Source organism: Danio rerio, chromosome 7 (assembly GCF_052040795.2).
Source record: "Danio rerio strain M-AB ecotype USA chromosome 7, GRCz13ab, whole genome shotgun sequence".
NCBI classification, from domain to species: Eukaryota; Metazoa; Chordata; class Actinopteri; order Cypriniformes; family Danionidae; genus Danio; species Danio rerio.
In genome coordinates, this window is record NC_141027.1 from 46,525,531 (window position 1) to 46,552,516 (window position 26,986).

The following is a 26,986-nucleotide window of genomic DNA, read 5'->3' on the forward strand; positions in this document are numbered from 1 at the left end:
TTATGACCACTTTTTAGGCATATCACACATTGAAGTGAGTTTTCTAGAGTACACATCAGTCTCCGACTTGCTGCATAACAAATCATAAAATTTTAACAATTTATAAAAAAAATAAAAAATTATCACTTTCTGATCATCGGATAGTAGGCATGGATATATATGTATATTGCGATCACGTTTTTTTAAACGTATAACCTCTCTTTGTAAACGTTTATTATTACTATTTGATGAGTCTCCCCATAAGTTTGATAGAGTGATTGGAACCGGAAGCCACTTCGCATGGCATCACACTTAACAAGCAAATATCCAGTAAATTCAAACCCTCCTGGGTTTGTAGTTTGTTTGTTTTTTGTTTTTTTGTATTGCTATTTTTATCTAATAAAATGACTGAAATTATTTATCAACCCTCATCATCATAGCTCATACAGAATAGAGCAAACTTTTACACTCCAAGGCAAGTCGTCTGATTGTGAAAATTCAAATGCCAATGAAAACATTAAAAGGTTGGCACTCCTAGACTCCAAAAATACAAAAAAAAATATATAACAGACTATCACACTGGTGGTAACTTTCCTGCACTTCAGCAGACAACTAAAAGTTTCAAACCCACAAGCTTTTACAACAGGTGATCAGTCAAATGAAAATCATTTTTGATCAATTATATAATTATTAGAATGTAGCCATTTAATGCAGATTCTATGGATATTGATGTTTAGTCATAATTAACATGAAAATTAATCACCTGTTGGTTTAAAACTTAAAGATGTCACATCATTGTCTTTCAGATGAGATGTAAAATCGAGGGCCTGTGGTCGTTAAAAATCCGATGGCACATCTCATAAAGAGTAGGGGTGTAACCCTGCTGTCCTGGCCAAATACCGTCCATCAGCCCTGAGCCATCATGACCTCCCAGTCATCCCCATCCATCAAATTGTCTCTATCACTGTCTCTTCACTTCCCCTATAGCTGTTGTGTGGTGAGCGCACTGGCACTGTTGTCCTGTGGCTGCCGTCGCATCATCCAAGTGGATGCTGCACACTGGTAGTGGTGTACAGAGACCCCTATGCATGATTGTGAAGCGTTTTGGGTGTAAGGCCATACAAGATAAATGAGCTATATAAAAAATGCATTACTTACTGTCTATGTGATAGACAGTACGTTTGAAAATGTTTGTATTTTTGGATGTGTCTACTTTTTGCTCTTTGTGGAGATTAAGATATACATTTCCCCCAATGAAAATGCCAACTTGTTTAGCTCAAGTATTGTAAATTGTCATTCAAATATTCAAATATTTTTTATATTGTAAAAGTCCAACATGGATTGTGCAAGCTTCGAAACAGATTTTGAAATGTCCCTTGCTGCTAGATCAGAAGCATCACTGAACCTGCATTTAAAGGTATTTAGAGCCTCTCTCCGTTTCTGCAGTGAGAGAGATTGGTAGCCAGTGTCTGATCTGTGCTCATTGATCAAGCCTGAAACGGGAGCCATTAGTATGCAGGTCCTGCCCCCAGACACAAACCAGAGGAGAGAGAGCGTCTGTGAGTGTCCGCTGCGCCTGTTACGGCTGCCTCTATAACACACGCTTCCCCCAGCGCAACGAGCCTTTGCTAATGAAAGCTGACTGCACTTTCATACAAACGTTCACGCTCAACAGCTCTACGCCTCTACAGACACACGCCGAAGCAGACAGTTACTCACGCCCAGAGATGTAAATACACACCAAATTGCTCTCCTCTCGATCTCTCTGACAGATATGCATACACACATTAATCCCCAGAAGGAGGGGTGAAGGAGACAGTTTGCCAAGCATAAGTGGAGGAAGCTTTGCTACAGTGCTTGACAAAAAGGTTCAATTTCCTTCCATTTAATCTTTAACCCAAATATAGAAAAGGGTAGCACTTTATCACCTTGCCTCTTCACTGCAATCAGATCAGCCACACTTAATGCTTATCACCATCTGTCTGATAGTAGCATTTTTTTTTCGCTTGTCTTTCATTCTCCCTGGCTTCATTTTCTCTCTGTCAGCTGAAGGCGGCAGGTTTCTTTTGTTACACAAACCATTCATTCTCCAAGGTTTAATCTTTTAACGATTTGTCTCCTTCCCTATGTTCATTTCAAATGCAAAATGGATGGCTTGAAACTTAATGTCCCAATGACAATGTCGCCTAAAAGTGTCTGCAGTTCATCCACTATGAAACGAGGTAATTGAAGAGCCAAATATAAGCACAGTGAGCAAGTGCAGCAATCATAGATAATGTGTGCACATATACAGCTTTACAGGCAGTGCTCCTTTTTATACAATAAACTATATACATTAGATATATACATTAGATATATATATATATATATAAATATATATATATATATATATATATATATATATATATATATATATATATATATATATATATATACACAAAAGAAATGTATTTGCATGTCTTGTTTTCCTTATGTTGTGGGGACCAAGTGTCCCCACAAGTATAAAATACTGGTAAATTTTAACATTCATTCATTTATTCATTTCATCTACTTTTCTGGGGCAGAGAACCCCAGACTTCCCTCGCCCCAGATACTTCTTCCAGCTTCTCTAAGGGGGATCCCGAGGCTTTCCCAGGCCAGCTAAAAGACATAGTCCCTCCAGCGTGTCCTGGGTCTTCCACAAGACCTCTTCCTGGTGGGACATGCCTGGAACACCTCCCTAGGTAGGCATCCAGAAGGCATCCAAAACAGATGCCCGAGGCACTTCAGCTGACTTCTCTCAATGTGGAGGAGCAGCAGCTCTACTCCGAGCTCCTCTTGAGTGACAGAGCTCCTCACCCTAAATGTAAGAGCCACCCTGCAAAGAAAACTCATTTCGGCCACTTGTATCCTGAGATCTTGTCCTTTCGGTCATGACCCAAAGCTCATGGCCATAGGTGAGAGTAGGAACTTTTTAAATTGAGAGCTTTGCCTTTCGGCTCAACCTCTTCTTCACCACAACGGACCACTACATCAACCGCATTACTGCTGCCGCTGCACCAATCCGTTTGTCAATCTGCCAAGATACTAGAGCTCCTCCACCTGGGGTAAGGACTTTCCTCCAACCTGGAGATGGCAAACCACCTTTTTCCAGTGAAGCACCATGGCCTCGGACTTGGAGGTGCTGATTCTCATCCCAGCCACGTCACACTTGGCAGCAAACCGCCCCAGTGCATGCTGAAGGTCGATATTTGATGAAGCCAACAGAACAACATGCCCAATCTTCTGCACATAAAGACAGGCTAGTATGTAAATATTTAATTTGTAAATCATGTTAAATTTTTGGCAAAAAAAAGTCTGCCATGTAATTAGAATGGGTAAATGTAATTGATTTTAGTAAAACCCAAATTTTATTTAATCATAAAAATACTCATGACAGAACCTCTCAATTGTAAGGCTGTGTCCTTATAGGTCTGCATATCTTGGCATATCAAGCTCTGTCAAATGACATCTCAGTTAGAAAGATCCTTTTTGGCAGTCTTCTTTAGGCCTGTTTTAATAGATGCATTAGGTATGTCTTTTACCGAGTACATTTTGTACTCAAGTCACGTAAAAGCACTTTTACATTACTAAAATAGTACTCAATTATACGTTTAAGCACCATGTGAAGAACTTGAGTAAAAGTAAGTACTCTTCTAAAAAATGCTCAAAATACTAGTTAGTTCTTTTTTTAAAAATCTGATTTTGATTGCAGCCCTTTTAAGTGTAGACTTCTAAGAAATGTAAGTGTAGACTCACAGATTAATTGTTTATCACAAGACCAGGAATGCACACTCACAAAGGATATGGTTGTTTTTTAATTACATGACAACTAATCATTTTTAATACCACATACTGCATACATGACATTAGCTATGTTTCAAAGATACAAATTACATTTATGCGCATAACTGGAATATCACATAAAAGATGTGAATAAAGAGATGAATAAAGCAGCTTTTCATCCAACGAGTCAAAGAGAACATAACCGTCACTTCCTGGTGCCCAATATCAAAAGTAAAAACTAAATTTGCTATGGTAGGAAAAGCTGCGTGAATCATTTCTTTATTTAATAAATGACTTGCGCCTCAGAAGACAGTATGCCGACATGCATTGAAGGTGTGGTGGCATTTGAAGGCATGAGACGCAGAGCACAGATGCTCTTGACATTTCTGTTAGTGATTAATAATATGATAACACTAATACTGAAATGGTTAAGGCATTTTAGAATGACCAAAACAACATTTTCAATGTTTTACAATGTGCTCAGCCTGTTGGTTTGTCCATCCACACACTTTTTTATCATCACATGATCTCTTATAACAAAACCACAAGACTTTTTTTAATAAGCATACTGGAATTCATTCGGTAAAAGTGTTTCCACCATAGTTTATGCACAGCTTTTCTTATTAAATAAATAGTGTATCCTACTCTGTTATGCACATTTGTTTTGTATGCACATTTTCAAAACTTATGCGCATCTTGGTTCTTCCATTAACGTAACTAATGACAGTTATTTATTAACCACAGTTAAAAACAACCCAAGTTGTTTTTAATAAGACCTTATATATTGTTTTTTAAATAATCTATGAGAGGTTTATTAAAGTCTTTTAAAAAGACACATTCGCTATTTAGTCTATAAAGAGAACAGATTTTAATTTAGTCTTTTATTTACCCATAACCATCGATCAATTACCTTTGTAATTTGCTTAGTTTTTATATCTATACTATAAAGTAACTTTGTTGCAATAGCTTACAGAAAACTTGATTTCAGCTTGATTTCAGAATGAATTTTAAACTCAACAAATCAGTGATAAAATAATTTTAATTTAATTTTAAGTAAAAGAAAATAAATATGAAAACACTAAAGACTATAAGCAATGTTTTAGGGGCCATTGTTTATCTTGATACATGGAACATTAGATTACTCGATCGCTTTAAAGTCACTTTACACTTCTGAGAAAGGATAATGTGACTATTTTCAAATTAATAAGGTTTGTTTTACAGCATCAATGTTGTAATGTAATTAAAATATGATCAGTTAAACAGACTTAAGCATTCAGTTACTTGTTGAGGTGTAAAACAAGATGAAAGACTGTTTAAATGCAAACGCAACCAGAAGCTGTAAGTGAGCACATCAATACTGTGGTAAAATAAATTTCCATATTTTAAAGACAAGGCCCAGACCAATGGAATTTAAATCAGTGCTTCTTGCCCAGTCTGATGCCCACATTATGCCGTGTCACAATCAGCTAGCGAAGATCATTGATTTTTAATGAAACCAGTACTGTATTTGAAATCACCCATATACCCTCATTCACTATTGCTTACATTAGTCTACTAATATAGTCCATTTGAAGGAGTGAATAAAACAAGTGAATTTGAGCACCGGAAGGAATGCTGTTTTGTTTGTGCCTTGCTGTTTGAAAAATCTCTGAGATGGCTTAGATTTGAAACTTTTCTGTCAGATCATGTAATAGTTATTTAACATCAGACTTTTAAAATCTGCCATGTACACACCCATTAATTTAATGAAATAATGTTTTATTTCTAAACTATACACAGATAGTATTATGGTTTAAATGGTATCTTGTAGTCAGAAATTCATACAGTGTGCAAACTGTAGTGCCTTATGGGGACTTTCTAGCTGTTGACTGCACATGGGTTGTGCAGTCTTTATTGCTGTGCCTTGGGGGATTGATTGAGTGCACTTCATAACCATAACTGATTTTTAAATGGCATGACAGTTCACCGGAAGCAATTGAGCTGGCTTACTGAAATTGAAAAGTCCTTCTACATACAGTATACCTCATTTAGTAATGCTTTTAGGCAGAAGTTGTCTATATGCACAAATCATACAATACCTCATGCTCAAACATTTCTAGAATAGATTTATGTTGTAAAGTAATTGTTCAATATTTAATTGATAAAATACTTTTCTGGTATTCAGAGATGATATTAATGTTACAGCCATTGAGAGTTCTTGTAGCATTTTCATCAGTCAAGTGTGTGTTTATTGTAAGTATTTGATAGTTCTGACAAAGTTTAGTCCAGGAGTAAAAAGAAATAACTTATATTTTAAGAGTGGGGAGATCATGTTGCGATTGCACACAGTCTGAGCATGCACACAATATGTGAGTCAACCGGTAGACTAGTTCATTTCTATAGGCCTCTTTGAGAACTTGCGTATCCTGTTTATCATGATAACATAAATGTGCTCTTTTGTTACAATATACTGCTCATGACATTTGCTGAAATTATTCAAATTATGCTGAAACCTGCAATCCTTCACCAACTGGAAGTGATCGAATGATGGGAAGCATGTCAAATTTTCTGAGAGGAGAGAGAGCAAAATGAGTATTGGAACCAGGGCTGTATTTTATTATCGATATGTATCAAAATAGGAATTTCATTAACACTGAACAGCTGTGATATAAATTAACAAAAAGCTGCTCAGCTTTTTGCACCACAGTTCAGGACTTTTATTGGTCTGTCGTTCTCAAAATCAAATATTATTGGCTGAAACGCAGGTCATAGGTTTTGACATTTAAAGTGCAGACTTACTCTGAGCTGTGATTTAAATGTAGTAGTAGAGATATTCTCCAAAAATGAGCATATACCCCTCAAAAAACTAGTCAATTACAGTAAAGCGAGTAGTTGGGATTCATTAATTTCCACCCCTGCCTTTACGACCTTTATGTCAACCATAATCCTTTGAACAGATTCACTGATAAAAAAGGCAATATGTTTTAGTTGTTTTGATAATAATCAATATGCTGTAAACCTCAGAAATGACAGATATCATTAGCCGCCCTGCATTATGAAATGCAAATGAAAGATGTAAAAAAAAAAACATACATTTAGTATTTCCACCTCCAAGATTTCAGGTGACAAAGTTCCCATCTAGAACACTTCAACTACAACAAACAAGTTTACAAACAAGTTTAGATTTGTCCACCTGTCGAGTTTTGTAGACGTCACTATATGGGGCATTAGAATAGGGGTTTGGACATAACTCAGTTTTTTGGCCACACTTGATTATTACTGTCCATTTATTAGTTTGCTGGAAATTAGAAATTAATTTAGAAATTGTTTTGAAACAAATCTTTGTGCTTAACATACAAAATTAAATATGTAGGCTAATGGATGTCTTCAGTGGGGTGTGCAACACTGTTTCCTTACTCCATGAAAGTAAAGAAGTAAGGAGTAAAAGTAAAGTAAAGAGGCCGAATAGAGGAGGCTCATTCTTTGTCCTCGTGCTGCAGATAGTCTGTTCAACCCTAAAATCCCTAAAATAACAAAAGTGGATTTGAACATGCCTTTAATGGTTTTTGCCATGCACTTTGCACCTAGATAGTTAAAATAGAGAACACAATGTTTATGCTGAAGATGGTCAAAAGTATTCATGATCACAACTTCAGACTAGAGACACGTGAATGCATTATACATGCAAGCATCCATGCTTGTATAATCGCAACCTCCGTATATAAAAATGGATACTATAATAGACTTAACATTCATGCAATAACTATATAATGTTCTGTACTTGTTGAGGTCAAGGAAATACATTGGCTTACCTCGAGATTTAATCCACTAATGAAAGCCTGTCATTGTGCTAAATTCATATTCAATACACAAGGGGTTGTAATAGATATATAACCATTGTAAAAAACTGCAAAGGTAGCAGTGACCAATCAATGAGAATGAACAAGGTTTCAGGAACAACATTTTCAGAAATTAAGAGTTCAACAGGCTGGTTGGCAGCGGCAGATATTCCCCTCACATCCCACATGGCCTGCCAGACCATCATAATGGCTTTTGCAAGAGCAATATTGCCAAACATGACCTGCACATCATTGTGCCTGACCCAACTAACAACGCAATTAAAGCAATTTCAACACATAAATACACCCATGAAAAATGTTTGAAAATGACCGTGTCTATTATTGCTAATTCACTTTGCCTATCGCATGAGAGAGAAATAATTACCAGCCCTGTTCTCACCTATTGGGTATTTGAAAGAATTTTCTATTACTACTCACACATATTACATAGCGTATGTTGTGAGATGCAGGAGGAGCATTCATTTAAATGCTTGGGCTTTTTTTAACACCTCTACAGAGACAGATTAACACTTGTTAAATGAACAAGGCTGCCGGTACCCCCTGCTGAAAGAATAAAGCCCAAAGGTTCTACTGCTGTTTAAATGTGTCTAATCTCACTTCCGTAACTGCTTACTTTACATGACGCTTCTGCTCATTGACTTTAATTTATGTGTCTTGGATTTTTGTGCTACCAGTTTTGATTAATACAGCTTCATGGCTCTGAAATGAATTCTTTGGAGAAAATGTCGAGGGAGACTGGAAGCCTGCCATCTGTAGATCCACTGTGTGTCCCTCAGGCTTTTATTATTTAAATCTTTCATGGTGCGGTCCCTCTGAAATATTTTTTGTGGATTTAAGTAGTGGATATTGAACAGTCATTATCTCAAAATAAACCCCCAGCAGGCTTATCAGGATCCAACTTGGAGTGAAGGACTGCACACAATCCAAATAAATAAATATGTACTGATGTGAAATCATTAGAGCTAAAGCCTTTATCATCCTACAGCATTTGTTATAATTGAACAATTTGGCCACTACACCATAGAAAACAGTAAGTGTAACAAAAACTCCAAACATATCACTGTACACCAAAATTGATTTAAAAAAATATCTATAAGTCTTTGCATGTCTTTAGTTATGAATATAATTATATGAGAATATACAATGATAATAAATGATTGCAGTTTCAGGAGTCATTCGCAATCATATTTTTTGTAATTTGTTATGCTGCTTGTCCATTCTTTTTCTATGTAAACATGATTCAGATGTGTTTGGTGTATTTGCAAGGATGACTTGCAACTTTTTAAGATACACCTATTCAAATTCCAATCACATGGCAGCAACACAATGCATTTAGGCATGTTGACATCACTATGAATGTGGCATGGTTGTTGGTGCCAGACAACCTGGTCTGAGTATTTCAAAAACTGCTGATCTACTGGGATTTTCATGCAACTGAGGTATGCAGAAGAGCATCTCTAAAGCACAACACTTCGAACCATGACGCAGATGGGCTACAGCAGCAGAAGACTACACCGGTTGCCACTACTGTCAGCTAAGAACAGGAAACTGAGGCTACAATTCAGACAGGTTCAGTAAAATTGGACAATAGAAGATTGGAAAAATGTTGCCTGGTCTAATGAGTCTCAATTTCTGCTGCGACATTGGGATGGTAGGGTCAGAATTTGCCGTCAATAACATGAAAGCACGGATCCATTCTGCCATGTATCTATGGTTCAGGCTGGTGGTGGTTTTATGGTGCGGGGGATTTTTTCTTAGCACACTTTGGGCCTCTTAGTGTAAATGAAGCATTGTGTCAATGCCACAGCCTACCTGAGTATTGTTACTGACCATGTACATCCCTTTATGATCACAGTGTATCCATCACAAGGGTGTGTAAGTTCACCATTTTTGTTCACCCTCTATACAAACGACTGCGTTAGGCAGCAGACAAACCAATATATTCTTAAATTTTCCGATGACACTGTACTATTGCACCTTTTCACAAAAGGTGCTAGCATCACGGAATAAAGAGCGGCTGTAGAATGGTTTGTCAGCTGGTGTGATGACCACAATTTGGAAATTAATGTTAAGAAAATGGAGGAGGTCATCATAGACCCCAGGTCAGTAAGCGATAGGAGCTCTATTGTGGTTTATGATAAAGACATTAAGCAGGTTGATTCATATAAATATTTAGGAGTGAGGATTGATTGTAAACTTAATTGGCACTCTCAGGTGTCAAGTCTTTGTGCACGAATTCATCAGCGATTACACTTTTTAGGCAGACTTAGATTATTTGGAGTGAGTGGCAGTGAGTGGCAATGGGGCACATGGTACTTTATTTTTATAAAAAAAATTAAAAATTACTGATTTTATGGAATCATATTATATTAGGAGGTATTTTAGGATTAGATTTTAATGTGTATGTATGTTACATGTTGTCTTGTTGCTGTCTATGTATAGCAGAACCATTTTTCTAAAACTAATTTCTCCAACGGGAGACAATAAATTTTACCTTGACCTTGACCTTGATCATGAATGTGCAGCCAACAAATCTGCAGCAACTGCGTGATGCTATTGAGTCAATACGGAGCAAAATCTCTGAGGAATATGTGCAGTACCTTGTTGAATATATGCCACAGAGGATTGAGGCAGTTCAGAAGGCAAAAAGGGGTCCAACCCAATACTAGTGAGGTGTACCTAATAAAGTGGCCAGTGAGTGTATTTTACCACTATTTTTTCCACCATAATTGAATAGCTTGGTGATTGGTGATTTCGTGTTAATGCTTTGTGTTTAGAAAATGGAGAAGGAAAATTCATATGAAACCTTTTGAATTATTTTTCATATTTTAGATCCAAATACTGTAATAAAAATAAAGCAGACAACCTGGAAATAATAAAAGCAAGCTGTAGAGTTTTAGACCCCTGAGTGGGCACTAGAAAGTCATGCCCTGAAGTGTTTAAATAGAGCCATAAATTGATAAAATAGCCACCCAAAGACAAATATGGTGCAACATCAATTTGAAACTCTGCAAGAGAGACATGTGATGCATGTACAAAATGAAAAGGACGGTTGGTTGAATTTGAACTAACCAAACAAGATGTACTTCAGATTGAATCTTAAAGTCAGTTTGATGTGGGACTGCATAAAACAAAAACATGCCTCTGAACATTTAGTATAGTAGTAGTAGGGCATCCTCCAATGCACCGTGCTGAGGGACTCTTTTATTTACTTTCAGTTGTTGTGCTCTAGTTCTCTTTTGTACTGAACGCACTGTTGCAGAATCAAACAGTACCGTGCCATGTTTTTCTTATGTTTTCAAGGATTGTGTCAAGAAGATATCAGACAGCGATGAAAGCCTGCACTACACTATTAAAAGGGGTATCAGCTGGGGGCTTGCAGGAGGATTATTAGAGAAAAAAATATTTGAGATGATTTTTTCTTATCTTTGAAGGAACTCTTTTACAATGCAAAGTCAAAATATACTGTACAAAAATGCTAAATTCAAAGAGATTTTTCCAGCTGTGTGGCAGGTGTACATAATTTGAACAAAATGCTGCAGTTTTAGGGTGCGGTTTTGGCACCTCCTAATTAAAGCCAATTAAAGTAGATTACGTACCCCATATACATTTCTGAAGAGCACTAAATACATTCCTGGAGCTACATTTTTTGCAATTTTTCTTTTTTCGCAAATCTGCCAAAATGTATGCTTTTTGAGAACTAAAATCTATCTAAGTGCCATTCGCGCCTCCTGTTCTCACATAAATCCACCAGAGGCTGCTGTCGACTGACTGACTGACCGATCACCCCCACCAATCCTCTTACCTCAGGGGTGTTCAAACTCTGTGCTGGAGGGCCGGTGTCCTGCAGATTTTAGCACCAACTTGCCTCAACAAACCTGCAAGAATATTTCTAGAAAACCTAGTAAGAGCTTGATTAGCTAGCCAAGGTATGTCTGATTGGGGTTGGAACTAAACTTTGCAGGACACCGGCCCTCCAGGACCAAGCTTGGACATGCCTGTCTTACCTAAACCCAACCGATAGTATTTTAAAAAGCACTGACTGATTAGCACCCACCCATCTCCCTAAATCCAATTGACAGAGTTTTGAAAAGCAATCCAGAAAAAAAAGCCCTCATGGTGGCCTGATTGTTACCACATTTTATCACATTCTCAAAATATGCAATCTCCAGACATGTATATAGGGCTACGTTTTCAGAATGAGCCTATGTTGATTAAAGCACTTGTTCAACTTAGGTACCTGCTGCAATTTGGCTCTTAAAGCTTTGGCTCCTTATTATGGGACAAAAGTAGTTATATCATTAATAACTGAGAAGCAGTATAACTTTACCAAGCATCCCAGTGAACCTGCGAACGATCAACATTAGCTTTATTCATAAAATAAACAATCAAAACATTAGTGAAGAGTAATGAAAACCAACATCCCTTTGACTAAAAATTAAAACCATATGTTACACAATGTGACTTTTTATCAGTATTTTACCTTTAGAACTGTGTTAAAATAGCACCAGTGACTAACGTGCATCTATCTGACGTCACACTGTGCCGCTAAACTTTTTATACAACATAAATCTTCTATTGGGTTTTTACTTCATATTCCTTTAAGAGACATGTTTTGTTACATTACAGCAATCTAAATAGATTCTAGATTGCTCTAGAAGACTCTAGAATACACAAGACGTGTCACTCGTATAGTTTTGAAAAGGGAAAAGTGTAACGTTCAATATGGCAAATGAAGCACTGCCTACTAGTACAGAAGCCAATCAGCGATAGCTATAGACTGACGTTTCTCTGGGAAGAAGCTCGGAGCAGACGTGTGCTTTTATAATGGTCAACAAACACACTAGAATCTCAGCGAGTACTTGCTTCACAGACATAAGAAAATTATTCAAATAAAGCTTGAAATACTTTTTAAGGATACTTGAAATGTACTTTTAAATAAACCTAGTGCACTTTAAAACTAAAGATTTTTGGTTTTGTAATTTGTATGAAACGAACACAAGGTACAGCCCATCCTATTAAATGCACATCATATGACTGCAGCTACTCAAACGCAGATAAACTTGTAAACAAAGGGTCTGTTGTCATTTCTGGAGGCGATTGACCATCAAGACAAAGTTGTGAATTACTTCAGAAGAGCAACGCAATCTGACGAAGCATTATCCAGAGGATGATAATATGTAGAACGGCCATAAATGAGGTTGGTGTCGTGATCTCATTCCTTTTGAGTGCGCATGCAAATTAGTTCAGGCAACCTATGCCGATTTGGTTAGATTCGGAAATTTAGAAAAAAACTTATGAGAGTTGTTGTTTAATTTTATTGGTGATTCCAAATATTTAATGTAGCCTAATCGTAAGCTTGGCAAACAATTTCTGAGAATTTGATGTTTCCTCATTCAGACAGAATGCATGAGCAAACCGCCACAAAGGCGTTTCAAAGATGGCCGCAGAGTGAAATGACGCAAATGACCTTACAGAGACTTTGATTACAGTAAGCCACACAAATCTGGAAAATCTGAGTACACTGTAATACTGGGCGTAACTATGGCCTTAGACATCTTGAAATCTAGTCCTCTTAACACTCGTTATCTAAAGCATTATTTTGTGTTCACAAAGACACAAGGGACGCACTGTCAATATCTATTTAAGCTGTCCTCCAACTATTGTTTGTCCTCCATGTCATGCTGCCTTTAACAGAATTGATTCATACCATGTATAGGCAGTGTTTTCCAAATAAGCATAAAAAAATGCTATATAGTTGGCTGCTTTTTCATATCCCACGTTCCCATTGAAGAGCTGAACGACAGAGGTTGTTCAGAGAGAAAAGCGGGAAAAAGCATCTTAAATTCCTTTGTCAATTTGTCACACAAACGCAAACTGGGAGTTGGATCTGTGTTGGCTCACCACAGCGCTGATATGACAACTCTCCAAAACACCGTGTAAGATGCCCTCGTTTAGCACATTGTGTGTTTACATCCATCCCTTCAGCTCGACTCCCACTGACAGCTGACAGCGGCACAATGAAAGCGGCACATTAGAAAGCGCGCTACGCACTGCAGCTCTAGCATATTCCCTCTTCTCTTTCAGACTCTCTAAAATGTTATCTCTCCAGCAATGAGGCCAGGTGGACCGCTGACTTATCCATTTTAATGGAGGAGGGAAGAGCTGCTTCTTCTGCCTGTATTGCAAGGATGGATTTTTATGATAGCATCAGTGATGTGGGCATGTCTTTTGGCACTCATTTCTTACTGTGATGATGAGGTTCAGCTGCGGTATCAAGCCATATGCCAGGAAGTCAGGAGCGTTATAAAAGACAGGTCACTCCACTCTGTATGCTTCATTAGGAGTTTCCACAAATAGGTCTGGATATTTTTTAAAGCAGAAGTACAGCTTAATGTTCACCCCACTAGAAATGAAGTTTTTGTGTATGATCTGCTAGCGTTCAGTCATCACATTATCAGTAAAAAGCTGATCATATCATCTTTTTTTCTCTCAGATAAACAATCTAACAATACAAAGAAAATGAGCAAGAGAAAGCTTTATGTGCTCCATGTCCAGAAATGAGAAGTCAGCGGTGAATGGTTCAGCCTTGGTCATTTCAGAAAAGAAAATGATTTCGAGCAGGAAGTATGTTTTTACAAGAATACATTTCAACCGCTCATACTCAATGACACACAGAGGACAAAAGAAAATGCAAACTGCTCCAGCCACTTTGGTCCCATCGGTAATGTCTGTCCATGTGGAAAATATCCTGTTCCACACAAATAATTTCTTTGAGAGAAACACAGTAATGAAGAAACATCATCTGTGGTGACCCAGAAGACCAACTCTTACTCCCCATTCCCACAAATTATTAAGTGACTTCAGCGATGTTGTTTTTCAGAGTTGAACACTGAAGAATCTACCACTTATTATTACTTTTAGTTTATTGTAAATTACTATGCTTATACTTAGCAAACAGACAATTCAGCTTAGGCAAACTTAAAGGGTAATTATAGTCTTGTATTATAATCATATGTTATTAATTATACTCATAATATTTTAGCAAATTTTAATGCAAAAAAATCTATGCAAATTGATAAAGTTTCTAGAGTTTTAACTTTCTAAGAACTTTTTAAAAAGAAAATGTAATAGGTAATTTGAAAGAAACACATTATGTGAATATGTTCTCTAAATGAAGTGGCAGAACAGAGAAAGATAGGATAAAAAAATTGGCTAATTGATAAACTCTAGAATGTGGAACTAACTTTCACTGAACCAGTGGTGTAGTCGGGGTTATACGCAAGTTCCTTGAGCTGTTTGGGTATTACGACTTCTGAGGATCAATAATTGCGTATATACGTTGATAAACTTACTTGTTTTGCTGATTAGACTTCCCTAAGTTGCTGGAATTTGTGTCCCTTTAACCGTATGTTTTTTTATCTTGCATCTTAATTTGTTGCAATTGGTGCACTTTTGTTTAAATTGTGCCATCCCCCACCCCCAGACGACCACAGCAGCTGTGAGAACATTTTGTGAGAGTATTTTAAAGACGAAAACAAGTGAACGATGAAGTGAATGATGTCTGACTGCAACATTCAGGTACATTAATAAAAAAGCATGGGCGTTGCTTTAGCCTCCCAACATCCATTCATTTAATCAGCAAACCACAGTTGTTATTAAAAATTATTTCCTATTTTGACTTATATTATGATAGTGAAAAATGTAAATTAGCCTGTAAATTTTTATATGATTATATTTATGCCATTTGAATTTAAAAGTGGCAGTTTTATTTATTTAATACACAGAAATTGTATAAAAAAGTATAGGCTACTATTTGGATTTTACTCTAGTCCCCTAGAGTTAAACAGTTGGGTTTTACCACAGCTTAATATATTCAGCCAATCTCCGTGTCTGCTGGGGGCAATATTAGCAAAACATAAATCATTGAATAGGATTAGACAATTATCATCTCGCTTTAAAATAAACACTTTTGTTCAAATATTTTTCCTTTATAAATGGATAGTTCACCCAAAAATTGTGTCTTTTTTATTCTGTTTAACACAAAAGAAGATATTTTAAAGAAAACTGAAAACCTATAACAACTGACTTCCATAGTATTTGTTTTCATTCTGTAAAAAGCAAAAGTCACAGGTAACTTTTGTTGAATAAATATATATTGCCAATGAATCAAAGAAACAATCGACTTTTGTTATTTCTTTGCTTATTTTTAAAATTTGGGTTGGGTGGGTAATAGTACACAATCTTGTTTTTAGGACTACACCACTGTACTAAACCTTCAGATTCCACTGTAAATAAGTGATGTTCTTTCTCAGAACTTTGTCTTGTTTTCCATTAAAAAATATCTTAAATCTTCAGGAGACTATGTAAATGTATAATCAAAACAAGCACTAATGTCTGTGAATGCTTTTTAAAGCTTATTTCAGATGGAAAATGTGGTTTGCATTTCCTACTGATGAATATTTGTTGTAAACATAAACTCTCTTATTTTTGTTCAATTTCCTAAGACTTTTTGTTCTGACTTAAAATGTGTGAGGCCTTAAATTGTTGAAGGGCAAATTAAAGGTATTTTAAACATTTTAAGACCTGCAGAAACTACAACTATATCTGAATACAGTCAAATAATATCTAGCAGAAATGGCAAGTAGAAATAAAATAATTCTGAATTCAAAGAAATGTGAATGAGTCTAGTTTAAACTCAACATTTAAAGTTTGTCAAAGCAGACTTTGAATGTTAACCTGACAAAATGTTTTATAGGCCTTATAGATTTCACACTGGTGTCTGAACACATTATAAGAGCATACTGCTGTGCTGAAAGCCACACGTTAACCTCTCTCTCGTATTCCCTGGTGTACACTGAATTTCCAGTGGTATAATGTTTTTGGCACTGTGGCTCAGATGCTTTATTGCACTTCAACGAAGCAACCATCAATCTGTTAAGGCTTGTATACAGGAACATACCAGGGATGTAATTGTTATGAATGGGCAGAGGTGAAAGAGGAAAAAAGCAGCATTTTTCGAAAACAAACTCAATATCCTGCATGACAACCAGAATAAATGTAAGACTCTGAGGTTGCTGACACTAAGAGGCTTGATTGACTGGTTAACCAGCTGTACCTCACATTCATTAACACACAAGACCAAGGGGATTTCTGCACGGCTCTGATCATGTGCAAATACAAACTAGAGCAGTGGTTCCCAATTCCAGTTCTTATTTACCCCCCGAAATGGGCTGTTTTTGTTTTTTTGTTTTTGTTTCTTTTGTGTGTATTTTTTATTTGTTTGTTTTTGTTTTTTTGCTCCAAATAGCCAATCACCTGTCAGGTTTATATATATATATAGACTAGTAGACTATAGACTGTAGACTATCAAAAAATATATAGCTTTAAGGGGCTTATAATTTTGACCTTAAATGGATTTTCAAAAATTGAAAACTGATTTTTCGTGCCTAAATAAGACAAATAAGACTTTCTCTAGAAGAAAAAATATTATAAGACGTACTGTGAAAATTGTCTTGCTCTGTTAAACATAATTTGGGAATTTTTTAAAAAAAGAAAACAAAAATTAAAGGGGGGCTAATAATTCTGACTTCAACTGTAGATATGTAAATGCAAAGTTCTAATGGCAGCAACGTAATGCATTTAGGCATGTATACATGCTCAAGATGATCTGCTGAAGTTCAAACCGAGCATCAGAATCAGAAGAGCATCTCTGAACACACAACACATCCAAACTCGACCTAGACATTTAACCTTCAGCATTAAATAAAACAATTGTAGGGAAATTTGAGTTTGGGCAATTTTCATAACAGCTCATGTTTTGGTGTTTTTATAACTTTTTACTGTATATTAATATTAATTTACATTATAATAAGGAAAATGTTTTGCATTTATGTTTTAAATCAAAGTTATGTATATTTTGTGTAGTGAAGCACAGTCAGTGTGTGTGCCAGTGTCAAAATGACTTTTTTTTTGCACAGAACTTCTGTACAGACAATAAAGTAAAATAAACTGCAGTAAAGTTAAATAAAATAATGCAAATATCTTTCAAAAACTCTTTCAAAATTTGCAGAATACATACCTTTAAAACTATAGTAAACATGTATTCTTAGAATACTATGAGTGGCTTCGTTTAATATACTTGTGCATATGTTGATTTCATCTTGGATTATTGTTTTATTTGTTATAACTTTTTTTGTGTTTAATTCAAGTTAATTGAATTAAATATTTTAATAAGAAAAAACCTGTATTGGCCATGCAAATTTGTGATTGGTGCATCACTACTGTTGAGTATGTCATAGCACAATGAGGTTGTAGTTATGCTAAATATGGCACACAGAGAGATGGAAACAGAACAGATGGAGACTGTAAACAGCTGTTACTGCTTACTCTGTGGGTACCGAAGGCTGGTCACTGGAATATGTGCACACAGAGACCCATCTCTCCTCTGCCAAAATAAATTCATTCATCCCCAGCTGGAGAGGGAGACAACGTAGGAGCCAGTTTACCTGAATTCATTCAAAAATAGTGAGTTTACAATCAGTTTGTAAAAATATCCCACATGGTGTTTATTGATAAAGTATAAAGCAACATTACAGTAGTGACCGAAATTAGAACATTTAAGTGCCATATTTAAGAGGTTTCATTTGCTTTTGGCTAAATTGCCCATTACTACACCCAGAAAACTCTACAAAGCCATAACTCTGCTCTATAAACCATGGATTAAAGGCATCACAAGCAGATTTAGGTCAGTTTTTTAACAAAAACAAACTAGGTCAATTTCTCTGTCAATACCACACATTTCTTTACAGAATTCAAAGGGAAGTTTTTAGCTTTAGTTGCTGAAAGCCTACAAGAACATTAGTGAAGACGTCCTCTGGAAATATATTAACATTATACCAGAGAAATATGCTGCTGTAATTGTGCCAAAAGATGGACATACCAAATAGTTTAAAACAGAAAGTTAACAATGAAAAGTTAAATGTCATTAAATTATTAACTCATGATTTGTATTGTTTTATTATGTACATAATTAATATTAATAATAATAAGGGGCCAAGCACCAAAGGTGGGTACACACCCATCCGTTATTGTATCTGATAACCATAATTTATTCATATTTTTAATATTTTATTTCTGTTAACATAAAAAATTACAATTACATAACTATCCCTTACAAATGTGTGATTAAATGTTAAATCCTGTCATTACACAGCTTTTTCTCACTTGACTCCACATTGTTTTTCACACTGCAGAAATCACAGGGCCTTATTAGTTAGACAATGCACTGAATTTGTGTCCAGTCATGCTATTTTACTCTTTTACTCTCATGTTTTTACTCTTGAATGTACATTATAATATAGAAGAAAAGGTCTGTTCTTTCTTCCACTTTGAAAACTTGTTGGCATATATAATTATTGTTCAAGAATCATGGAATTTCAGTAGTGCTACTTCTGAGTGTGACATGCCTTCCTACAAGCAATTAACAAACCACCTTCTTCAAATCTGCTTATTTCACCATCATAAGCAGAAGACATAAACACACACACACACACACACACACACACACAAAAGGAAGACCTTCGGCTGCACTTGGGCTATGACAGCACCTCAAGTGAGAAGCAATTGCTGAGATTTATTCAAATGTCCTTGACAATCTAAAGAATGTCAGACTGATGGTTTGGAGCCAGTGGGCAACAAAAACAAACATCGGCTCTGAATGTGGCTTTCGGTCATTTCACAGGCTCCAGTGTCTCTCAGCCGTGTTCAAACACCGTTGTGGGCCTATGGAGACATGCAGACTGATAGGTGAAAAGATAAGGAGTGACACATAATGTGTATGGCATATTCATCATGCCAGAGTCCCATCCATCTCTTCCCATATCCCCCCGCAGAGTGCAAATAAGTGACTTTGCTAAAAATAGAGCATTAGAGAAATAACATTCTAAAACTACAATGAAACAACGGCCACCTCAGTCACTGTCTATTGACCAGGACGATTTGTCTCACTTCCAGCTGCTGGGCCTCAAACATATGAGAAGCAGCCAAAGTATTTTTTCCTGCTGAGTCAGAAATGTGTCTCGTTATTTACTTGCTTCAGGTTACGAGGAGACTGGATACTTTCTGAATATTCCCTGTGTTGCTGATGTCCACAAGCTGACACAAGCAGTCTTGAACTTAACACTTGGCTTTTAAAAGGGAAAAACTGCTAATTTAGCTGCTGCTTTCTGGATTCACGTGAAACCGGATCCTAAAATAGTACATGGTTGCTTCAAAAAGAACTCAAAATGAGAATTTCTGCCTTTTGCTGTCCCTTGCTTTTAGTAAAATGTTTTATTTTAGGCTGCGTTTACACAACAACACTGTAGCCAAAAACTGAAAAGTTTTTTCCCCTGTGTTTAAACATGCTTCACATTTACAGTGTTTTGTGAACAATGTTTTCAAAACAATCCACATTGGGAATACATTGGGAATGCATTAAAATTTTCAGGCCACAATTTGTATCTAAACAGTACCTGCAAGCAAGGGGCGAGAGCTGTTGGTTTTAATGTGATATAAATCCACACTTTGGGACCTATCATACACCCGGAGTAATAAAGGGCAAGACATGATTTGTGTGATTTTTAGCAATTTACAGACCAGGGTAACCCTAATTTTCATGTTAAATAGAGGAACCTCATTCTTTATCCTCACACTGCAGATGGTCTGTTTTACTATGTTCATGCTATTTTCTTGAAGCATTCAGTTTTTCCATTCAGTTTTTTTTTTCAACGCAATTGATTCTTAAAGGGAATGTGAGATGAGACTTTGATTGGTTTAATGCATGTTATGCTCAAAACGCACCCATAACTCATTAAGAGAATAAGCACAACCCTTAAAATAGCAATAGTGAAATTGGACATGCCCTTAATGCTTTAGCATTAATGCTAAACCATGCACTAGCCTAAGTGTGAGCAACAACAACACTAACATGTACTCTCCCATTGTGATGTGTTTGTTTGCTATTGAATTAAACTAGAACTACAGAGTTAGTCATTTTGACTGTTTGACACTATTTAAAATATTGTAATTTAATAGCTTAATAACTTAATAAAAAAACACATAATACACTGACTTTATTATTTCTTTCTAACATTATTATTTTATTACAATTATGAAACACAAAAGAGTTCGGTCACACTTTATTTTAATTTACAATTCATGCTAATAACAGACCATTAACAATCCCTATAATAAGACTTTAAGCTTAATAAACTACTAATTAGCTGCTTATTAATAGTTAGTAAGGTAGTAGTTAGATTTAGGTATTGGGTTTGATTAGGAATGTAAGATAAAATCATGCTTTATAAGTGCTAATAACAGTAAATACTTTAATAAGTCAGGTAATAGAACAGCAGCAAATGGTGTGAATTGGTACCTAAACTAAAGTGTTACCAAGAGTTCTGAGAATTTCAACCTTGAATTATCATAGTGGTCAAACTGACTGCATACATTTCAGCGTCCATTACTTTTACCCATGCCTTTGAATACCTGCCTCTGTTGCCTAATTTTACATGCACATCATTACTTCCTTAAATTAGCTCTTTGCTAACAAGCTGACGACGACAACAACAAATCCTGGTCCAGCATATGTAATATTTGGCCGTTTTTGTGGATGTGTAAACACGGACCACAAGGCAAAACTTTTCAGTCTTTGGCCACACCATTATTGCATTACACATAGCCTCAGTAAACTACTAATGCAACTTTATTAAGCCTTGCACCTTTAGTAATTATGTATGTATAATTATATACATCACCAAAAGAAAACTCAGTATATTGCAGGACTTCAGAAACAGTTCTCATATGAAAAACCCCCTTTGGAGAGGACTTTGTACTTTGTAACTTTACAGATCTTTAATGTGCTCCAGCATCAACATAATTTTTTAAAGAAAGTTGAAAGTGTTAAAAAAAAAAAAAAAAGATCCCTTTACCATGCATCTCAAATAGCTATAATGGATCAAACAAAATTTAAATACCTAAAACATCTTCGCCAGGCTTTCATAAAACACACACACACATATTCAAATCCAACACTCGACATCCAACGGCTGATCTTTGAAGTCCCCAGCCTCCATTCGCTTCTTCTCTGTAATTCCCATTAACATTGCAGTGAGTAATGAGTCTTAGAAGATTAAACATCTTTATCCCCCTCACACTCACAGAAGAGTAATTATCTGAGCAGTACAGTGATATGTTATCTTCAGCAGTGACAAGAAAACAAATAAGCCCATGCGCATCTGTGCGGCCGCACTTGCAGACAGGAGATATTGGCGAATGTTCTCTGGCTTGTTTCTGAATAGAATCATCTGGGACCTGCTGACCACTGCTCCTTCTGAAGGAAATCTAATGAATTCATTAAAGAGATAGGATTGTGCTTGTAAAACGCCATGCATGCATATGGAGATCTGTGCACTTCCAACGATAATTCCCTTTCAAAAAGAAATTGTATGGAGGGGGATTACTGTTATTAACAGTACTTTACTTTCCAGATACAAGAAGCTAACAATCATTTAGAGAAATATTTCTAAGCATTTTAGCTTTGTCAATAATATAGCTCTCTCAATTGACCACGATTTTGAGAAGCTGATGTGAATTCAAGGCTTTTTTTTTTTGCCTCCTGCTGCTACCAAAAGCTATAAAATCTATTTTAGTTTGTCTGGGTAAACAAGAAAATGGAGGAAAGAGAAAGGGCAGCCTTCATTTTAAATCAGCTTGCTCTTAGTGTTGCGCTATTTTTCAACAAGCAAAAAGGTTTCGGAGGCATATTAAAGTTGGACGTTTGGATAATGGATCTCACTTTCAGGCTTCTACTATCCCACTGTTTTGGAGCCCCATGGTCAGTTCTAAATATATTTTGCCCATTTTTTGTGGTTACTTTTCTTCTGCAGCGTTTGTAACAAGCATTAACATTTCATCTATAGAGTGAATTTTAGTCTAATAAGACTTACAGTGAAGTTATACATGTATCTGAACATGTGCTATGGGAATCAATCTTAATTAACTTTGCATAGTAAACACTATTATCTACCATGTCCACCACTGTATAATTAATAATGTCGTTCTTGTCTGTGTGTTTTCCAGAAATTTCCAGAATTACTGAACTTTTAATGCTTATTGCGCATAAATAATAAAAGAACACATTTATACTTTTGTCTTGAAGTGATTAATAATATCATACAAATATTTTCATTAATAATCATTATAATTTTATTATCATTGTTAAGAAAATATAACAATAATAGTGGGTAACACTTTACAATAGTAAAGAATAGTGAATTTACATGAACAATACATGTATGTATTCATCTTTATTGGTAGCTAATGGAAATACAGTTGTTTTTCATTGTTAGTTCTTGTTAACTCACAACACATTAATGTTAATGTTAACAATTTTGGATTTTAATAATGCATTGGTAAATGGAGTGAACAATGATTAATGAATGCGTTACAAGCATTGTTCATTCTTAGTCCATGCTAAATACATTAACTAGCATTTCCTAATGGAATCTTTTTGAAGAGGGTATGCTAATATAATACTTTTCATTGACATTGGCAGTGTTATGAATAAGGCTTTTTGTAGTATATACTACATATTTTGGCTCTTATTTATGTATTTCATTTTTGGAAAACCGCTCACTTTATTTGAACAGTTTCCTTTCGCATGGTGGCAGGGTGCACCCTTAAAGACAGGGTGAGGAGCTCTGTCACCCAGGAGGAGCTCGGAGTAGAGCTGCTGCTCCTCCACATCGAGAGAATTTAGCTGAGGTGGCTCGGGCATCTGTTTCAAATGCCTCCAGGACGCCTACCTAGGGAGGTGTTCCAGGTATGTCCCACCGGGAGAAGGCCTCGGGGAAGACCCAGGACACGCTGAAGGGACTATGTCTCTTAGCTGGCCTGGGAAAGCCTTGGGATCTCCCCGGAGGAGCCAGAAGAAATGTCTGGGGAGTTTGGAGTTCTCTCCTAAGACTGCTGCCCCCGTGACTCGAATAAGCAGATGAAAATGATGATGATGATTTTCATCTTTTTAGCAGGCTTCACATTCAAATATCAATGCAACAAATAAATAAATTAAATTAATTAATTTATTTAAATTTAAATAAACAAGTAAATAAATGTTTATTAACTCTTGCATAGTAAGCACCTGGTTGACGTTTCATTTGTTATCTTTATCATAGGTTATGATATTATTTATCAGAGTTGTCTCAGTAAATTATTCAATCCAAGCGCCAATTTTTATTTTTTATTTTTTTAAAGTAGCGCACCTTAAAGGGTTAAATAACTCAGTGTTTGTCAGTTTTCTGTTTGAATGGATTGCAGAGGACTGGATATGGGGAAAGAAAATGTTAAAATATTTAAATTTAAAAAACGTTTATGTTTTAGAATCAGAAATATTATTTGTTTATAAAATTGACATGCATTTAAATGCAGTACTGCAAAAAGTATATTTCTTAATGCATTGCTTCATTTTTGTTTAATGCAAACCATAGATTTATTTTTCATAATGTAACAGCAGAACCTTTTATAGCAGATAACTCAAGCACATTCAAGGCAGCATGATAATGAAAAATGTAATTCTTTGTTAGTATTATTGTCGTCATCATCCTTAACATTTAGACATTCATTTTGAAATTATTGCACAAATATCAATAAGTCAATACAGAGCAAGATAGTTGTTTATGTTTATATATATATATATATATATATATATATATATATATATATATATATATATATATATATATATATATAACTGTTAATATACAATTTGCAGTGGTGCTTATTAATTTTTGAAGTTGGAAGCACCGGTGCTACCAAGTTAAAAAAATAATAATATTTCGAGCCCTGTGTTACTTCAGTCATATTAAAAAAAAACAAGAAGCAATTCATGTAAGGGTGCTAGGGATGAATAACTTTTTTTTTCAAGGTTTATGTAACTTATAATATTATATTTTAACATGTTCACACAGTGGAAATGTTATTTCTACTCCAGCAGGGTATACGTTGTTCAGCATGTGATTTCACCGCTTCCCAAAGGCTGGGACATTAAGAAAGATGTGGGTTTGTTATGTGAAGCGTAAGAATTCAGTAATTAAAAGGGAACATGGCAGTCTGCAGTATAGACATTTCCTCTTCATGTATATAATTTAAGGTGGGCGATGATGCTTAAAAGAGCAGCCTGTGCAATAGTCCTACACAAAATCTGTTTCATTTAGATATTTAATTAAAATTGTGCGGTTAAAAAAAAAAAACACAGAGTTTTGTTTGAATTAATGACTATGCCTTGAGTTCAAGGAAATATAGAAAGAAAGCATACTGTATTCAATGTAAAATAAAAAAGTGATTATTTTAATTTACTTAAAAATTTGAGTAAAACCATAGCCCTAAAAATGACAAGCTGACTTTACTTAAAAAGGTATTAAACCCATTGTAAATTGGAACTGTTAAGTTGACTGAACTTTTTTTATTATATTATTAATTCATTCATTTTCTTTTCAGCTTAGTCCCTTTATTAATCCGGGGTTGCCACTGCGGAATGAACCGTCAACTTATCTAGCAAGTTTTTACACAGCGGATGCCCTTCCAGTCGCAACCCATCTCTGGGAAACACATACACACTCATTCACACTCATACACTATGGAAAATTTAGCCTACCCAATTCACCGGTACCGCATGTCTTTGGACTGTGGGAGAAACCGGAGCACCCGGAGAAAACCCACACGAACGCAGGGAGAACATGCAAACTCCACACAGAAACGCCAACTGACCCAGCAGAGGCTCGAACCAGCAACCTTCTTGCTGTGAGGCGACAGCACCTACCATACCTTTTAGTCAGTAATTTAAAGGCAACAGGTTTACTCACATCTTTAAAGTAAATTAAACTAGTCCCTTTTTATAGTGTTGTGTTGTTATTATTTTACAAAGACAGTTTTGTTTCTCTATTGGGTATATATAAATAAAGTTACACTTTCTGCTTTCAAATGATGCCTTAGTCTTATTTTAAGTATTTTACAATTTATGTAAGTCACAAAATATCCAGAAGAAAAAAAATCCATATATGTAATATGTACATTAGCAATATATTATATAACATTTATGTTCCACTAGCCTACATACCCTCCTAATACAATATGTATAAGGGCGCATTATTCAATTTGGTGCCATGAGTTTTAAAAGTCAACGAGCATATCCGATGGACATCAGTTATGCTCATTTGTGGAAGTTCCTGAAGGCATCTTGTGTAAAACAGCCAGTGAAGAGCATACAGAACCAGAAGCGATGTGATCTGATTGATGAAATACAGCAGTACAGTATGTTGCACAAACAGCCCATACTTCATGTAGCATAACTCGAAGCGAACTGAGAAAACTGATCTAAAAGTAGACATGTCCAAATATCTTGATTAAACCAGATGGAACCACAAATTAGAATGGAGTTTATGAGAGTTATGTAGTTGAGTGATGCAAATTTATTTACGAAAAAAACAGAAATTAAAGGGATAATTCAACAAAAAAGAAAATGTACTCACTATTTACTTAGTCTCAAGTAGTTCCAAACCATTTTGAGTTTCCTTCTTTTGTTGAACACAAAGAAGATATTTGAAAAAGGCTAAAAAAGAACTAACCATTGACCTCTATGGTAGTAAAAACAAATACGATGCAAGTCAATGGTTACAGGTTTCCAGTATTTTTCAAAATATTTTCTTTTGTCTTCAACTCATAAAGGTTTTAAACAAGTAATGGATGAGTATATTCATTTTTGTGTGAAGATCATCTTCCAATCAACTTCTCTTGTCCTGTATATCTGGCCTCTCAATAGAATAGAAATGCTCCATGTAAGCAAAAAAAATAATAAATTAATAAAAACCCCTTTCCTCTATGCTTGAAAAGTAGTTTCAAAGTCTCTTTTTCTCTTTCTCTGAAACCCTAACGCAGTGTCTACATTTGCATCTCTGAAACGGAAACCTCTCGCTGCTCTCTTTCCTTCTGCGTGTGTTGCTTTCCCAGCGTTCTTCACAAGGAGCCGGCATCTCAGCTGGAGTTTTCCTCCACACACACAGAGTCTGATGCCCCTGCAGGGAAGGAGAATTCTCCTCTCCGACGCTACAACAGAGGAGTAACATCAAATGGCAAACACCACCACAGGCAGCCTGAGCTTCAGAGAGAGAGAGCGGGGAAAAGAGAGAGGGAGAAACAGACAGAGGGAGAAAGAGAGCAGGAGGTATGTTGTTGTGATAAACTGTGCCCCAGCACCAGTTTATTTCTGCTAACTTGTGTCTGTGCACTACGAAGAGATGAGAAAAAATGATGCAGATGGTTGAGCA

General features: G+C 35.9%; 2 long non-coding RNA genes across 7 annotated transcripts in view; one reads left to right on the plus strand and one right to left on the minus strand.

The window, feature by feature from the left end:
• Positions 1-26,986, plus strand: part of LOC147843159 (uncharacterized) — a 541,229-nt gene that overhangs the window by 234,573 nt on the left and 279,670 nt on the right. The window lies entirely within an intron of this gene.
• Positions 1-26,986, minus strand: part of LOC141375110 (uncharacterized) — a 161,949-nt gene that overhangs the window by 126,983 nt on the left and 7,980 nt on the right. Inside the window, exon 3 of one of the 6 annotated variants that reach the window (XR_015496114.1) lies at positions 18,011-18,130. The exons of 3 other annotated variants lie outside the window; for them this stretch is intronic. This is a non-coding gene — a long non-coding RNA (uncharacterized LOC141375110). Of the gene's footprint in view, positions 1-18,010; positions 18,131-24,584; positions 26,818-26,986 lie in introns of those variants that run through there. 2 more of the 6 variants (XR_015496113.1, XR_015496115.1) reach the window with 2 other exon arrangements.